Source organism: Petaurus breviceps, unplaced genomic scaffold (genome assembly GCF_028583685.1).
Source record: "Petaurus breviceps papuanus isolate PSGF00001 unplaced genomic scaffold, PetGlider_PUasm1.0 90919, whole genome shotgun sequence".
Taxonomy (NCBI): Eukaryota; Metazoa; Chordata; class Mammalia; order Diprotodontia; family Petauridae; genus Petaurus; species Petaurus breviceps.
This window is the reverse complement of record NW_027187378.1, coordinates 17,128,124-17,145,460: the sequence shown is the minus strand read 5'-3', so window position 1 is coordinate 17,145,460 and position 17,337 is coordinate 17,128,124. Positions and strand designations below refer to the sequence as shown.

Here is a 17,337-nt window from a genome sequence, read left to right as displayed (position 1 = left end):
AATAGACTAACTCAAATGGCAAAAGAGGCTAAAAAAGCCAATGAGGAGAAGAATGCCTTCAAAAGCTCAATGTACCTGATGGAAACAGAATCTCAAAAGCTCACTGAAGAGAATAATTCCTTCAGAATTAGATTGGAGCAAATGGAAGCTATTGACTTTATGAGACATCAAGATATTATTAAACAGATCCAAACAAATGAAAAAATAGAATGCGATGTGAAATATCTCATTGGAAAAACCACTAACCTGGAAAATAGATCCAGGAGAGATAATTTAAAAATTATTGGACTACCTGAAAGCCATGATCAAAAAAAGAACCTAGAAATCATCCTTCAAGAAATTCTCAAGGAAAATTGCCCTGATGTTTTAGAAGCAGAGGGCAAAATAGAGGTAGAAGGAATACACTGATCATCTCTTGAAAAAGATCCCCAAAAGAAAACTCCCAGGAATATTATAGCCAGGTTCCAGAATTCCCAGATCAAGGAGAAAATATTACAAGCAGCCAAGAAGAAACAATTTGAATATTGTGGAAACACAATCAGGATAACCCAGGATCTGGCAGCTTCTCTACATTGAGGGATAGAAGTGCTTGGGATACAATATTCCAGAGGTCACAGGAGCTGGGATTAAAACCAAGAATCACTTACGCAGCAAAACTGAGTATCATGTTTCAGGGGGAAATATGGTCATTCAATGAAATAGAGGACTTTCAAGCATTCTTGATGAAAAAAAAACAGAGCTGAATAGAAAATTTGACATTCAGATACAAGAAGCAAGAGAAGCATGAGAAGGTAAACAGGGAAAAGAAATCATAAGGAACTTATCAAAGTTGAACTATTTACATTCCTACATGGAAAAACAATAATTGTAACCTATGAAACTTTTCTCAGTATGAGAATAGTTGCAGGGAATAGAAATGTGTATGTATGTATATATATATATATATATATACACACACACACACATATATATACATATATGTGTATACATACATACATATATATGTCTATATAGGAGGGTATATGGGTATATGAATACGTATGTGAATGTGTGTATATATGTCTACAGGTATACATAAAGAGAGGGCAAAGGACCAATTGAACAGGAAGGGATGATACTTAAAAGGTCAAATTGAGAGGTGAGAGAGGAATATAAGTAGAGGAGATGGGGAGAGACAGAATGGGGTAAATTATTTCATATAGAAGAGGTAAAGGAAAACTGTTACAATGGAGGGGAAGAACAGGAAGGCAAAAGGGAATGGGTCAACATTACTCTCATTGAATTTGGCTTAGGGAGGGAATGACATATACACTAAATAGAGTATCTCATCCTACAGGAGAGTAGGAAAAAGGGGATGAGAGGGGGGATGATGGAGGGGAGGGCAGGTTGGGGGGGAGTTAGAAGCACACACTTTTGAAAAGGGACAGGGTCAAAGTAGAGAATAGAACAAGTGGGGGGTGGGATAGGATGGAGGGAAATATAGTCAGTCTTTCACAATATATCCACTATGGAAATGTTTTGCATAGCTACACATGTACAACCTATATGGAATTGCTTATTTTCCCAGTAAGGGTGTGTGACGAGGGAGGAAGAGAAAGAATCTGGAATTCAAAGTTTTAAAATCAAATATTTTAAAAATATATTATTATTTTTTTACATGCAACTGGGAAATAAGATATATAGGTACTGGGGTATAGAGATCCATCTTGCCCTACTGGAAAGTCAGAGAAGGAATGGGAGGACATAGGAGAGAGCAGATTAGGGGAGGGTGTATACTGTGGGATTGCTATTTTGGGGTGGTGAGTAGGGGAAAAATAGGGAGAAAATTTTCAATTCAAAATCTTATGGAAATGAATGATGTAAACTAAAAATAAACATAAAATTTAATTTAAAAAAAGGTCCATATAGTTAAAGCTAACATTTTTCTAGTTGCAAGGTATGGTTGTGAGAGTGGGATTATAAGGAAAACTGAATAGTGCAGAAGTGATCGTTTCAAATTATCTTACTAGGGAAGAATTTTGTGAGTCCCTTCGACAGCAAAGAGATTAAATTAGTTAACACTTAAAGAAATTAACTCAGAATCTTCACTGGAAGGTCAAATACTGAAGCTGAAGCTTAAATACTTTGGTCACCTTATGAGAAGAGGATGTAATTAATGGACTTAATGTAAAAGAGGACTTAATGTAAAAGACCCTGGTGTTGGGAAAGTTTGAAGGTAAAAGGGAAAGAGATGGCAGAGAATGAGATGGATAGATATTGTCATCGAAGCAATAAATGAGCTTGGACAGACTTTGGAAAATAGTGTTGGATAGAAAGAGCTGGTATGCCATTGCCCAGAAGGTAAGGAAGAGTCACACACAAGTGAATGGCTGAACAACAACAAACTGAGCTTTTACTCCTTAGCAATATTAAATTAAAAAGTTCTTTTCATCTTAGAATACCAACATCCTTTCCTTACAGATTCCATTAATATCTATGTATAATAACTGCATTTAATAGATGAAAGAATCAAACTCTCAGGAAACTTTATGCTAATAGTCTTTATTTCTCTTTTGTTAAAAGTTAAGTTTAGGGGTGGCTAGGTGATGCAGCTAGTAAACCGCCAGCCCCTGAGTCAGGAGGACCGCAGTTAGGTTCTGGCCTCAGACACTTAACACCCACACAAAAAAAACTAGCTGTGTAACCTTGGGCAAGTTACTTAACCCCAATTTAAAAAAAAAAGTTACGTTTGTATAGACATGTAATAAATGTGATTTAAAAAACAGACATTTATTGTTGAAAAAATCTTTTTTTATGGTTTTTTTTTGCTTTTTTTGGAGGGTAGGGCAATTAGGGTTAAGTGACTTGCCTAAGGTCACACAGCTAGTTTGTGTGTGTGTGTGTGTGTGTGTGTGTGTGTGTGTGTGTGTGAAGTGTCTGAGGCCGGATCCCAACCCAGGTCCTCCTGACTCCAGGACTAGTGCTCTACTCGCTGGGCCTCCTAGCCACCCCAAAAAGAATCTTTTAAAACAACGTATAAGACCTAGTTGCTGACTCAGCCTAATATATTATTTTGCCTTAGCATAGTATATACACTTGCAAATCTTCAGGACTCTAATAGAATTGTAATGTGATCACCATGAATATTCTCTCTAACAATGAACATTAGAATGCCTCCATGCTTGCTCGTTCTAAGTCTTGCCTGTATCTCCTCATAAGGTCAAAACATGGCACGAACTCAATGTGCTGCCTTAGAGTCAGAGGTATATGATTTTAAAATGCTCATTTCTTTAGGATTTACATTCTACGGTTTTATCATCACAAAGAACAATTAACCTTGAAAAATCTAACTCTGGCATTAGAAAAATAAGACTGTCAGCAATTTCCTATTTCAAGATTTTAATCTTGAATCAAGATTCACATGAGAAATTTAAGGGTCATAGTAAATACTTTCTAAAGCTTGGCTTAGACAAAAGCATAGTGAGTGTAGAAGTGGTTGAAAGACTGTATCCTGTTGAATGTTGATGCCAGACTGGAGGAAGGTATTTTTATTAATATCTTGGGTAAATGCAGAGATGATATGCTTATTGAATTTATAAATGACAGAAAGTTGGAGGGATAGCAAATCCACTAAAATGACAAAATCAAGCTGGTAAATTATCTTGACAGACTGGAGCCAAGAAAATGAAATACAACAGGGATAATATAAGTTCTGTATTTGGTTAAAAAAAAATCAAATCAGTAAATCCAGCCAATCACTGAGTTAAATGAAGGAATAAAAGCAATTATTAAGCACTTGGTACAAAACATTGTGCCAAGTACTGCAGATACAAATAGAAAAGCGAAGCAGTCTCTGCTCTCAAGGAGCCCATAGGCTAAAGGGGGAAGGGAACACATCTGGAAATATACATCTGGAATGGCATGATACAATCGGGTCTATGGGAGCCAAATGATCTATGATTTGCTCCTTTAAATCTTCCTTTAACCCCTTCCTAAATATGCTACCTCTTTAACCCCAATCACTTGTACCTGACAAAAGTTTTTGTTACAAATGGATTCCACATCATATTCCTAATATCATAGTGGCCAGTAAGTGGTGGTATGGTACAATGGTGACTTAGGCTTCAAACCCAGAAAACCTGGGTGCAAGTACTGCTTCTGGCATATCCTGGCTTTGTGACTCCCCCCCACCCCCCCATAAATGACAACCTCTCAGTTTTCTGAATACTCTCTAACAGTATAAAATTGCAGAGAAAGTGTTGGCCTATATGAATAGAGGGAGTTTCCTCATCTGGAAATTTTTCTATACAACTGAAATCAAAGGACCAATCTCTATCACATGACTGTCATGGCACCTATTTAGCTTTTGTTTTGGCCTGGACCTACGAATTCATCCTTGTCATGTGCTTCTGGTTTGGAAATCATAAAGTCCATATTTCAAACTCCTTTGTATTTTATACCTTAGATGGTTGTCCTGGTCATTTAGAAGTTGTGACTTGTCCACAATCATGGAATACACACACACACACATAATGGTTGTACCTATGTATGTACATAAAAATATATACACATACATATGTGTGTTTATGTATGTATATATTTGTGTATGTATATATACACATATACATATATATCTGTATATACCTATATATATGTGTATGTATATATGTATATCAGAGGCAAGACTTGAACCCAGATCTTCCTAATTCCAAGGTTGTTTTTCTGTCCATAATGTCACACTGCTTCTCCTTGTTTTTTACTGGGGTACATATTCCCTCCTATGAGTTCACCTGAAATATCTACCCTATCCCAATAGGGAGGGTCCCTGCTAGGAGGGAAACTGTTAACTTATCAACAGATCCTCTTAATTTGTCTATCACAAAAGTCACCGGCACATGATATGTGATGAAGAAGGGAGGGTGTGTCTTAAATGTGAATTTGTATTGACCAAAGAAGACCAGCATTTGCTCTGGTTGTCCTTTGAGAACTGGCAGTAATATAATAGGATGGGATGGAGCAGAAGCTGCTTGAAGTAGTTGAGTGGTAGGTCTGGCGAGGCAAACTACTGATTGTGTATATATACATTCATACATGCATACATACACAACACACACATGCAGACACACACATATTCTGAATGTAATTTGTGGGATAGGATACTAACAACTGACTGAATCCTGAAAGACAGAATACCAAGAGGTGACACTTGAGCTAAGTCTTAAGGGTTGTAGAGGTTTTAAGAGGTTAAGATGAAAAAGAAAAGTATTTCAGGAATGGGAGGTAGTCTGCATGTAAGGAGGTGGGAGATGGAATGTGATATATGGGTAAGAGCAAATGGTCCAGTTTGGCTAGAGAGCATAAAAAGGAATAATATGAAAATCACCATGAAAGATAGATGAGCCAAGTTGTAAAGTGTTTTAAATGACAGAAAAAGAAGTTTCTTTTATCCTAAAGGTAATAGGAAGTCACTGAAGCTACTAGAGTAGGTAAATCAGATCAGAACTAAAAATATCTGAAAAAGGAAAAGACTATTCCAGAAAGTAGTGAAGTTCTCCAGAGTGAAGTTCTCTGTCACCAGAAATCTTCAAGTGATGGACCAATGACTACTTTTCAGGAATGGTACAGAGGTGACTTGGGCTTTAAGAAGACATTAGAGTAGATGACATCTAAGATCCCTTTTGATGCTAAGAATTTGATTCTATAGTTAAGGGCAGCAAGTCATTAACATAGTAGATGGATTTTATCTTTGGTAAATTTTTCATCCAGGCATCTAAGTTTCATGATTAACTTTTTTGAGAATATATTTTTTAAAAGTTGAAATTTAAATATAAAATTAACCTTATTTACTAGAAAGCCCCAACTGTTTTTGTAATTCTTGCAAATATTTCCTTTTAAGTCTCCTGATAAGTACACAATATACTCATAAAACCAACTCCTCAGGAAATATTTGTCAGAATTACAACTTTCACTTTAAGTTTCTCAAGTCTCAAGTTTTGAACATTTCTCTTTGTGGAAAGAGTCTTAAGAGGAAAAAGACTTATCTGCTTAGGAAGATTCATTTCAAATACCTATCCATTACATTTTGGCTACAAAGTGAAAGATTAAAATCTTTATGGAAATGTTACTGGGGTGGGGGCATGAGGGACAAATATTGAAAGACCAAGATAACCTAGGAAATCTAAATAAAAGCAGCTGGAAAAAGGAAAGCATGGTACTTTCTTTATCCAGCCCAGTCCTCCCCAAACTCTTCTGTAACCTCTCACTCGCCACCTACCGATGAAAGCAAATACTGCATTATGTAATATCCCAAAGAACCATTCATTCCAAGCGTGCCACACCCTTGTTTCTCTGTTCCTAATGGGTTAGTTGGTTTTCATATTAGTTCTCTTTCAAAAAGGATCTAGTAGAAAATGAGAGTTGAAATAATCTGCAGATGCAGACAGAAAGACAGCCTGGAGCAATGTAAAAAGCTGATGGACTTGAAATCAGATGACCTGGGTTCTGGTCTTGGTTCTGTCTCAGCCACATATAAGTCAAGTGACCTTGGGTAAGTCATTTAATTTCTCTGTCTTTCAGTATATTTATTCATGAAATGGAGAGATGATAATAGCTTTCTCACTTACATCACATAGTTGTAATGAGGATCAAATGAGATGTATGTGGAAGCATTCAAGAACTAATGAAGTATGATTATCTAGGCTTCTCTGACAGCATATTCCCATAGAATGAGGGCTCCAGGACTCAGAGGAATCTTTTTTTCAATTTATTTGTTGAATATCTATTAGTATCTACTGAATACTTCTAAAAATGAGAGAAGGGAAATCTGTTACCAGAAAGGGGAATCAGGGTATCCTTTCATTCGACTTCATCTTTATTTAACCTGTAACCTGATTTTGTGTTTTCATTCATTTCACAAAGAATGACTGTGGGAGGCATCTACTTTTAAGGTCCCCTTTGTTTTGTTTCTCAACCTATTACTGCCTTTTGATCAGCATTAATTTGATTAGTTGTTTCAAACTCAAACCCTTAATGAGTAGTCCCTGTATTCGTGTATGTCTACCAGAGCATTTTCCCCATCTCATGTTAGCAATGGTGCCATAGTTGTGTTTCTTATAGTTGAAACTTGTCCCTAAAGTTGTTGTTTCTATTACTTATAGTAACACTCAGCATCTTATATCAGGGGCACCATGGTACTGTGGAAAGAGCAAAGAATTTAGAAGCAGGGGAGGGACCTTGGTTCAAATCCTTTCTGTGCTGTTTGCTACATGGGTGGCTTTGAACAAGTCATGTGACCTCCTTGAACGTCAGTTTCCACATCTGTGAAATGCAAGTGCAGGGGCCAGTATGGTAGCACATATTTGCAATCCCTACTACTTGGTGAATCTGAGGGTAGAGGACCATTTGAGTTTGAAAGCTCTGAGCTTTAGCAAGTTAAAGCTGATGGAATATCTGAATGAAGTCTGGCACTAATACAAAGAGTCCAGGAATGAAGGGCTGCCTGACTGCCCATGGAGAAGCAAATTATTCCACTCAGAAAAATAGAGCATGTGGAAGATTCCATGCTAATCAGCATTAGGACTGTTAGGACCTAAGGTACCTGCAGCCTGAGCAAGATATGGTGATTCAGTCACAAAAGAAATAAAATAAAAATAAGAGAGGGGCTGCTTTGCTATTCATCAAAGCAGACCACACATTTAAAACTGGAAAGAATATTCCATATGTAAAGAACAATGTACCAAGCTTGGAGGGACATGGATAGAGAGGCTTGCTGCCTTTTGCTGAGCAGCATCTTCCAAGGTCACCCTAACACTCTAAGTGGCCCATCTGTTTAAAAGAGTCGAGAACAGAGGAGCTTGATGAGCAGGGCAGGGCTCTGCAAAACAACTTCATTTGTCCTTAAGGGTAACTCCAGATGTTAATTCTAAGGGTGTTAGTTTTGGAGCAAGACTCACTCACAGAGTGAGAAAGTAAGGAACCAAACATTTATTGTTATCTATATGTCAAGCTAAGTACTTTTACAAATTCACAAAAACTCTGGGAGGTAGGAGCTATTATTATCCCCAATTTACAGTTGAGGAAACAGAGGCTCAGAGGCAGTCAAAGGTTAAATCACTTGCCTAGGATCACACAGCTTAGTAAGTGTCTGAAGCTGGTTTTGAATTCAGATCTTCCTGACTCCAGGCCCAGTTCTCTATTCACTACACCAACCTAGCTGTTTCTTGGGGTAGATGAGTAAGGATCAGGAATCATACCCTTAAAATTCTCTTTCTCTCTTGAATTGATGAAGATCTGATAAGTTCACCTCCAGTACAAGGGATTTGGGTGTAGAGGGAGGGAATCTTGTTCAAGGGTTATTTAAGACTCTATAAGCATAAAAAAAACTTCCATCTAAAAATCTGGGCATCTCTCACCAATGGTCTTGAAAGAGGCTTCATCAGGATTGTGTCACCAAGTGTAAAATGGCAGGTGGTACAATCTATTTTGTGCTGACCCAACCACATTGTCTTCTAATCCTCTTCCCTAGTAGATGCCCCAGGAATCTTTCCACTGAACCACAGTGCCTTGGAGGGAATCAAGTACTTTTGGATTATACTCACACTTCCTTTCTTTGCCATACATTTCCCTCCAGGAACCACTCTCCAATAACAGAGGAAAGGATCCTGATAAACTCATTTATTCTCATGTAATAGACACAGATTCATGGATGCTAGAGCTCTAAACCATGGAGTTCAATGCTTCACTTTACATATGAAGAAATGGAGGTACAGAGAGGTTGAGTAACTTAACTAGAGTTGCACAGTTGATAAGTATAAGAGGTAAGACAAGTCAGATGTGCTTACTTTGAGGTTAGCGTTCTATTCTCTATTCCAAGCTACCTTTCCATACTTATTAGCTTATCTCCTTCCAGGACTAAATGCATTTAAAAACAGTATGTGAAGAGAGTAAGGTGAAAAACAAAGGAATGGATGGCTGATATTAGAATTTCAGACATCAATGGAGTGAAATTTCATGTATGATGCAATTATTTAGACAGGTCTTACTAAAGTCCTTCAAATCATTCCCCTTATCTACCCACTCCCTCTCCCTAATTTTCACACACAGACACAGACACACACACATACATACACACACACTCTCTCTCTCTCTATATATATATAGATAGATATATAGATATAGATATAGTTTAGTATATATAGTGTATGTATGTATACACACACTATATATATATACTAAACTATGTCTTCCCTTCTATAAGGGTAACCCCCATAGAAAATTAAGGGGTAGTAGAAAGAACCCAGATACTAGGGTGATTAGCTCTAGATAAAAATTCTATTTCATTATCGATTCATTGTTTTATTCATTTGTTCATTGCCATTCATTTATTCATTCATAATTCATTAATTTTCCATTCATTCATTTGTCCCTTCATTCAAAATGTATTTCTTACAAATAGCTCTGCTACTTGGAGGCACTGTGGTCCAGTGGAAAGAGGAATAGATTTGGAGTCAGGGACACTGTACTCAAATCTTGACTCTTCTGCTTGTTACACGTGTATCTTGGAGCAAATCATTTAACCCAGGGGTGGAGAACTTGTGGCCTCAAGGCCACATTTGGCCTTCTAGGTCCTCAAGTGCAGCCCTTGTCCTGAAGGCCACAGGTTCCCCACCTTTGATAACCTCTCTGGGTCTCAGCTTCATCTACAAAATCACAGGGCTGAATTAGATGACCTCCAAATTCCCTTTCAGCTTAAAATCTACAGTCTACTTGGTGCTTACTACCTTACTACCCTTGGTAAATTATTTAATGTGTGTGTCTAAAATTTTTCATCTATAAAATGAGAAGAGTAAAATTTGTATTACTAATCTTGTAGAGTTCTTTTGAGGAAAGGATTTTTTTGGGTTGTTTTTTAACCTTAAAGCATCATACTTCAAAGATCTGTGATTTTTGAAGAAGTAGATACTCCCTTATGGTCCAACTCATAATAAGCTGTACTGAATTTAAACTTGTTCTTTAATAATAGACCAAGAATTCCATAAACAACAAGTGTCATTATCTCAGTGTAAGTGGAATTGTTCAAAAGCTTCCTCAGAATTACTACAATAAATAAATATACATATATGTATATTGCCATATTGATATTGTTCTGTAGACTATGTCTAGGCTATTTAGCATGAGGTACAGATTTTAGGACAGTTGAACACCTGGCAAAAGACAGCTGAGTCCTGGTAATACAGCACTAACTCTGCATTCAGAGTACCTTGGTTCACATCCCAACCTTGATGCTTGGTGAGTGGCCTTAAGCTAGTCATCTAACAAACATCTCTTGGTCTCATTTTCCTCATCTGTAAAAGAAGGGGGTTGGATTAGATGTTCCCTGAGGTTCTTTCCATCTACAAATCTATGATCTTGTCATCTTTCAATCTATTCTTCAACCCCATAAGAAAACCCCCTGATTACTGGTTATGTGTCAGAACATGAGGAAGTCATATGCCTGGGAAATAAACAGTTTATAATTGCACATGTTGCGGAAAGTGACAGGATACCTTTGTGCTCTCTCTGCACATAGGTTAATGTGTTTTGTGTGAATCTGACTTTTTTCACCTGGCCCTTGCTACTGCTTCCACCCCAGTCCACTGTCAGAATGCTTTTTGTCCAGAAGTTATCGAGACTGTGAAGGGGAAGAGAAAATGCCCTGTTCAATCTTGGAGCTGTCCAAATAACCCAGATCTTTCTGAGCCACATTCTCCCTATAAGGAAGCTCTGAGCTTCCTGAGAATCACCCCCAGTCTCTAATTTCCAATGTACAAAGTGATTAGAAATAATATAAAGCAGAGAAAGTGACCTTAACATGGAATAGTAGCCATCTTCTGTCTTGGCAACACCTCATCTTTCGTTCCAGCTTCCCTCCTAAACTATTCTTATGAAATCTCTTTCTTAGAAAATCAATGATACCTTAGGTACACATGTGTTGGGTACACAGAATGGTCTATTTATTATATTAGAATGTGGAGAATCCTCAATTGTAGTCAGCGATTCAGGCATGTATTCAAAGAACTCAAATCTTTAAAGTCAAAGAGCCCTGGAAGATGCCAAGTACATATGCCTTTCCTTTTGCAGTAGGATTTTGTAATACTAAAAAGAAGTTTCTGTATTTAAAGTCCTAAGAATCTTACCTTTTTCATGTTTACTTCTTTCTGATCTATAACTCCCCTTCCCTCCCACCCCCAGCAATATGATTTCATCACCATAACATATTATTACTATAAGAGAAATTTTGTAGTGAACAATATTCTCACTACCCCCAGGGAAGTTATAATGGAAAGGAAAAATCAGTGTTTATACACACACACACATACATATACACACTTATGTGTGTATATATATATATATATACATGTGTGTGTGGTTATGTGTGTGTATCATTATCAGGGCTACTACAAACTCACCTTCAAGAATTTCAAAAGACAAAGCTCACTGGACAGATATTGTGGACATATAGATATATGGTACCTACACAAATCAACAAATATTTAAGTAACAATAGCTAATATTTTTATAGTGCTTTTAAGATTTGGAAACAATTTTATATACTACTATGTTATTTAACTATCAAACCAATTCTGTGAGATATATGCTATTACTATCCCTATTTTATAGATCAGAAAACTGAGGCTAATAGTAAACTTAAAAGTAAACTTGCCCATGGTAACACAGATAAATAAGTGTTTGAAGATGGAATTGAATTCCTGACTCTAGGTCCACCACTCTTTATGCTATACTACATTGCCTCTAGATACCTAAGAAGTACTTATTCTATATAGAACACTTCTGCTGGAGCAATATCTCCTCACCTCCCCTATCTTACTCTTAGATTCCCAGATGAACAGCTATACATCAGGTTTAAGGTACTCTGTGAGTCCTCACTCCTAAAATTATAACTCATAAGCACCCACTGGTAAATCAGCCAATTGACACATTATATAAAAAACCATTGATTAAGATATTATATCGTGAACATTATATCATTCTCCATAAATCCTCCCATAAATATACACAGCATCTGTGAGAAGAATGAACATACCCATAGAGTAGACAAGTGGAGAAGAGCATGTTTATGGGACATACCTGGTCCAGAAAATGCCCTTCCTGCACATCAGGGTCCTGTTACCCTTTGCTTTCTCATGGTGTCCTTATGCTGCTGCCTCTGAGACCAGCATCTACTGGGCAGGTGGTTTGGCTGGATTCCTTAGTCCTTCGATCACCCAACAGCCAAACGGTAATTTTTGCAGCTCATAACACTCCTTTGGTCTCTTGCCTTGCCTTACTGGGTCTTCTCCCTGGAAGGTACAGTGTTTCCTACGGTTCTGTTCCATTAATAGTTCTGTTGTAAGATACTGTTATCAATGTGGATTAGAGAAGAGTGAAATTCCTTTCATCCCAGAAATGAGAAAGGCAGTTCTTCTTAAGAACTAAGTTTGTTCATAGCATTTTCTCTTCTAAACTCAGAAGGCTCAGATTCTTTAGAGCTGTCTCCTAGTTCAACTCATCCCATAGAGTTTCTTGCTTTTTAAAGGGTCACTGAGGATAGAGTTAATGGTTAGTGAACTCCTAGTTCCATCAGCCTTGTGTAAGTGACTTGATACATCACAAAGATATGACAAATTATACTTTGTTATAATTTATTTCTAGCCTTATTATCTATTATCTATCCATTAAATTCCATAACTTCATTGATTGGCCTCATCTCCCTACAGAAAAAAGGCACATGCCTTTCAGAGAGTCAGTGTGGCCAGGCCAGGTAGATCTGGTTTCAAGTCCCATCTTGGCAATATACTGGATATGTGATCCTGATAATCATTTCTCCTTTGAGAACTCTAGGCACCTGGCTCAATCACACCCTAAGTTGAAGTAAAGGTTCTGATCTGCATTGAGGTTTCCTCACCTGGGAGTTCCCTAGACCAATGAAATCACAGTTGTAGTCACTCTCACTAATATAAGGTGTATTGAAGTAACTGGAAGAAGAGGAGATGATAGGATAGATATGGAAACAAATCTTAGAATTCATTAATACTGAAAAAGGCAACCAAGAGAATAACAATAATTACCACATGACTATTATAGAAAATTTTCATGAATCATCCATATATAAATCAACAATATTCTTGAAGACATTAGAAGAGAACAAGTAAGCAGGCTTTCTACATGTGATACTCAATAATGTACTACTTTTTTTGGAACCTTTTCATAGTTTCCTAAAAGAAATAGGAAATCTCAGGGATGGCTAGGTGGTGGAGTGAAGAGACCACCAGCCCTGGAGTCAGGTGGACTTGAGTTCAAATCTGGCCTCAGACACAACACAAAACTAGCCATGAGACCTTGGGCAAGTCACCTAACCCCAATTGCCCTACCTTCCCCTCTCCAAAAAAGCAAAAAAAAATCTCACTATATATTTTTTATTCATTTTAATTTAGTAGTGTGATTTAGTAGAATAAAATATCAACTTAAGTTTTTCCCCCAATAAAGTGTTTTATATATATGCATCAAAATGATTCAAAAGTCCTTAAAAAGCACAAGAACTGATATAACATTGAATACAATGACTCTCTAATAATCAATACCAGAAAAAGCACAAAAAATAGAGATGTCTGCATGCCAGAGGTATTCATCATCATAACAGAGGAAAGACAATAGAAGAATTCAAGTTGAAGAGAGTTTCCATGAAGAGGGTTTGTGCCTTCAGGGATGTTCCTGGTTAGAGAAGACATTGTACTGATTGTGTTAAGCCTAAGAACAGTGTAGAGAGTCAGCAAGAGATCTGCAATCGCTCAAAGGACTTTGGCTTAACCATCCACAGAGGAAAGACCCAAGTGGCTGAAAAATGTTTATTGCCTAGATTATAATATGCATTCAGATGGACACTCTATAGAGCTTGTTCATTTGTATATATAACTGAGCCAGATAAACAATGAGTTGGAACCAAAGATGAAGAGGAGGAAGCAAGTGCAATGGGTTGCATCTAGATAACTGCAAACTTTTTTTTTTCTTAAGAAAATATATCAGGGGTGGCTAGGTGGCACACTGAATAGAGTACTGGCCCTGGAGTCAGGAGGATCTGAGTTCAAATCTGACCTCAAACATTTAACACAAAAACCAAGCCATGTGACCTTGGGCAAATCACTTAACCCCAATTGTCCTGCCTTCCCCCTCCAAAAAAAAAGCAGAAGAAAAATATCACCATTGTACCAGTGTCTCTGCATGGTAGGGAGACATATAATTCATCACTCTCAGAAGAACCAAAAATAAATATCATACAGAGGACAGTGAAGAGGTACATGGTGTGCCATACATAACAAGTAAGAACAAGAACAGAAGCAAAAGATATCATCAAGGAATTGAGTGGTCAGATGGCAAGAATGAGGGATGAAGGTAGACACTCAGAGTGTTCCACTTATACTATCAGAAGACATTGAAGAAAGCCTCCAGCAGATTGGGTGGGTCCCTTCTGTTGAACTGATGGTAGGACATGAGACAAGAAATACCCAGAATGGGTTTCTATCTACATCTTTGGAGGAAGCTTCCAAACTTATGAGATCATAGGTGCATTTGATTATGGAATATATACAAGCCACTGCTTTATGTGTGTTGAGATATATAATCCTGACCCTAGAAGCTTATATCTCAGCAGAAAAGATAAGAAAAATAATTCAAGTGACTTGTAATACAGTATAAGAATGATTCATATTTATACAGCTTTAAAGTTTACAAAGCACACCACCACCACCACAACTTAGTGAAGTAATCATCACAAGGATCACAATCTTTGGTTCAGTATAGTTGAGTCCCTATACTGAAATCCTGTTCTGACACCCTTATGGAGGTGACACTAGGTTGCCAATGTCTATGCCATCAGTGTATAAGCTCTAATTACTCCTAACCAAGGCAGAAAAGATTCTAATATGATGACCAATAGGGTCTGTAGTCCAACCTAGCTAAGTTCTGAGAGGTTCATCTTCAGGCTAACTGTTACAACTCTCAAAGACTATCTATTAACATTTATGAGTTTGAAATATGTTACAATTGATCAATTGAGGTCACTCATTGGCAAAACTAGAGATTTTTTATGAAAAAAAAAGTTCATGTGACTTGTCCACAGTCATACAGCTAAATGTTAGGAGTCTCAGACTTATAACTCCAGCTTGTTTCTGGTTCTAATTCTCCCCTTTCCAAAAAACAAAACAAAATAAAAATCACTTTAACACCTTTAAGCAGAAAAGGGCCACTTCTGACTGAATGAACTAGGGAGGCTTCATTGAGGAGGTGGTGGCATTTGATCTGGATGTTGAAGGAGCAGTAAAAAAAAGTAGTAAAAGTTGAGGGAGAGCATTCCAACAATTCAGTTCAATAAACATTTAGCAAGTGCAGACTATATGCCAGGCACTGTGTTAAGCATGAGAAATGCCAAGATAAAAATGAAACAGTGTTTTTCTCTTGTGGAGCTTACCTTCCACTAAAAAAAAAGCACAAGAAAGAAGAGGGAATAGCATGGAGAAACTGTGGTGATAGGAAAGGGAATGACTGAGTTCATGGGCCCCCCTCCCATCACAAGAATCCAGCCTGGGAGCACTTTAATCTGGCAATGGTGTGCAAAATTATTTAAAATTTTGAGAGAATGGAGGCAATAAAAATGGGGGAAGGTATCAGAGGACCTTTTTACTAACCTCTCTGAGGTAAGGTAAATCATTTAATCTCTCTGGTCATAGTTTCCTCATCTAGAAAATGAAGGGGAATGGACCAGATGAGAGCTGATCGTTATTCCTGCTTCTAAACCCTTGATCATAAGATTGAAGATCCATTTCATTCATTTAGCAACAGAAAGAGCCCTGGATTCCAGAGACCCAGTTACTAGACTTTTTTGTTTTGCTGCTAATCATCTGTGCTACCTAAGCAAATTCAATCAATCTCCCTCGGACTTTTATCATTTGTAAAATGAGGGGCTTGTCCCAGACCTTATCCAGATCCAATAATCTTTTATTCTAACCTCCCCTGTAGCCAACCTGATGTTCTCACAGAGCTCCAAGCTGCAGTTTCCCAGGAAGATGACTTACTGGCCTGGTAGGCTGACAGTTCCCTGAACTCCCCTCCCCCCTTCAGAAAAGGTCTGCCAGATTTAGTTACATCCTACCCTTCTTTTTCCTGACACTATTTTCTCTGAGCTGGAATACATGTCCTGCTGATGCAGAAGCCAGGACTGACTCCAGTAGACTAACTGGGGTCTCCTTCCAGATGACATGCACAGTTCCGGATAATCTGTGGGTGGAGAGGAGTGACCTTTCTTGTTATTACGGGAGGGGGTGACCCAGATGACGAATGCAGAGTCACAGTGCTTAATATGCTATTCCTTATCCCACCTAACCTCGGAGATTTTGGGGGCGGGGAGGAAAAGAGAGATTCGCACTTACATACCGGTGATAAACTTTCAATCGATGCTATACCATTCTTACATTTTTGGGGGTACCTTAGGAGGCAGTAGGTGTCGCAATGAACAGAATACTGGACCTTGCGTAAAGAAGTGCTCAAAATGGACACTTAGTTGTGTGACCCTGTGCATGTCATTTAACTTAACCTCAACCTATTTCCTTATCCGCAAAATGGGAATAATAGTAGCACCTCTCCCCAAAATTGTTGTGAAGATAAAATAAAACAGTATATATAAAATTGCTGTTTACATACTAGCCATTTTTTGTACCCTAGGATAAACTACGCTCAATTTTTGGGTAGAGCGGCCTGGAACTGGAGTTTCGAACACTTACTTCGGGGAGAGGGAATGGGAACACAAGATCTACACTGCCCTTCGGAAGGCTATGCAAGCTTCTCCCATCTAGTGGACCTGGGAGGGGAGCAAATCATTTCAGAGCCCTGAGAAGCGGTGTTGTGCTCAGCTCTACCATGTTGCTTTGGGCTTCTGTGAAAGTTCTGATTGTGCATCATCCCTTGGGGGGAAAAAATAAAAATAAACAGACAGTAGGGAGGCAGCATCACTTCCCCGTCCCATCCCCCCACTCTTTTGATATTTATTCCTTCTGACTCCCAGTTAGTGCTTAAATTTTGTTCTGTTCGGCTCCAAGGACCAGCCTTCCCATCCCCACCCCTTACAGTCAGGGAGCCCGACTTCCAAAACTCTGAGCACAACTGTTTTCCACGTGAGGAAGCTCTCTTATTCGCCTAAAAGTTGTATTTAAACTCTAGGATTGCTTCACCGGCCTAGCCTGGAGGTAGGATAATAGCGAAACACCTACACACCGCAGCCAAGAAACGACTTCCACAGATCTGTCGGTTCCTGTTAAGGGTCGGGTGCTC

The 17,337-nt window shown here is 38.1% G+C and overlaps 1 long non-coding RNA gene across 2 annotated transcripts in view; it reads left to right on the top strand.

The window, feature by feature from the left end:
• The first annotated feature begins 6,293 nt into the window (after positions 1 to 6,293).
• The window catches only part of LOC138151932 (uncharacterized), a 215,631-nt gene continuing 204,587 nt past the window's right edge, over positions 6,294 to 17,337 (top strand). For both annotated transcript variants that reach the window (XR_011165968.1, XR_011165969.1), the window contains exon 1: positions 6,294 to 6,526. This is a non-coding gene — a long non-coding RNA (uncharacterized lncRNA). The remainder of the gene's footprint in view (positions 6,527 to 17,337) is intronic.